This window comes from Corvus brachyrhynchos, unplaced genomic scaffold (assembly GCF_000691975.1).
Source record: "Corvus brachyrhynchos isolate BGI_N302 unplaced genomic scaffold, ASM69197v1 scaffold200, whole genome shotgun sequence".
Taxonomy (NCBI): domain Eukaryota; kingdom Metazoa; phylum Chordata; class Aves; order Passeriformes; family Corvidae; genus Corvus; species Corvus brachyrhynchos.
Genome location: NW_008236184.1, coordinates 480,161 through 481,532, shown reverse-complemented (window position 1 = coordinate 481,532; position 1,372 = coordinate 480,161). Strand labels below are relative to the sequence as shown.

The 1,372-nt window shown below is 40.7% G+C and overlaps 1 protein-coding gene across 1 annotated transcript in view; it reads left to right on the top strand.

Moving 5' to 3' along the window:
* TLN2 (talin 2) overlaps nucleotides 1–1,372 on the top strand; it is a 181,689-nt gene that overhangs the window by 154,591 nt on the left and 25,726 nt on the right.

Here is a 1,372-nt window from a genome sequence, read left to right as displayed (position 1 = left end):
TTGTTGTATAGTCTGTGGATTAGCAATTCTTACACCATAACTGCACTGGCATAACTTTGTCTTGTCAAATGCTCTCCATCAAACATCCAGTTTTCGCTGTGTGAGCAAAGCTGTTGTAATGAGGAAATTTATTTAAAAATGCTTTCTTTATAAATATCTGTATATAGTAATTGGGAATTCATATGGCAGTGGTCAAACCTCCTGATCAGGCATGTTCTGTACAATATCTCACGTCTTGTATTCTCATGAAGGCCTGGCTGTTACATCCCATCGTGTAACTGAGCTAAAACCTGTTCAGATCTGTCATTGGAGGACTGTGCATTATCACTTCTTTCTCAGTTTAGTTGGTATCTGTTTGAAATGTTCCTCTTGCTTTTGTCAGCATTGCTAAGGGATGGATCTGTGGTTGTGGTATTGTCATCTCTTTTATGAGGCAAACAGAGGGTGGCACATAGGTAATCAAGAAAATGTGTCAGGCTTGATCTGGAATTCCAGGGGCTGAATCTGAGCAACATTGAGGGATGTCTTCACATGTATAACTGGAATTAATTTTTAAACATTGCTTCTATTTCTGGAGAGAGGAAGTGAAAAACTTAGGAACTGGGAGCACAGGATAGACCAGGCTCTTTTTTGTCCAGACATTTGCATTCTGAAACCACTGGCCGGCTTAGGTTGCACTGCGTGTGGTCAAGAAACCACTTGATTAATTGTGCACTGCAAATTGCCTCTGCACAGTAAAAGAATGGCAAGCAAATACAGAGTGTACATTAAAAGAATGGCAAGCAAATACAGACTAAAGCTCAGGAAAAGAAAATGTGATCAAAGTAAGGTTGCGCAGCTTTTGTTACCTACATCTTCCCACAGTTCCTGAATTCCAATATTCATGAGAGTTGTGCGTACTGTCAAGTAGTTTGAACTATTTTCACATGATTCACCCTGCAAAATTATATCTTTAGGCTTCTAAGGGAGACTAAATATAGCCTAAGAGACAACGCTCCACCTCTGCTGTTTTAAGACACATTTGAATATTTTAGTGGTGATGTTCTCAGTCTCTACTGCTCTGTGCTATCAACAAGCACTTGGTAGGGTCCAGCCTTTGCAGGGGAAGGATCTCCTCATGTGAGTAGACCAGCCTAAACAGCAGTCAGGATCAGAAAAGAATATAATGAAAGGAACAGTAATTCTTTTCATCCTGTAAGGTTCTGAACAGCTGCCTGTAACAACTGTCATGTGGGTAGTTAAATGCAGATGAGATGAATGGGTTAACCTTTTTTGTTGTCTCCGTCCCTCAGCTTATTGTTTCTCTCTGGTGTCTGTAGGTGAGCAGGCTTATCGGATCCAGGCCCATTACAAGCAGGAGTGATATCCAAGT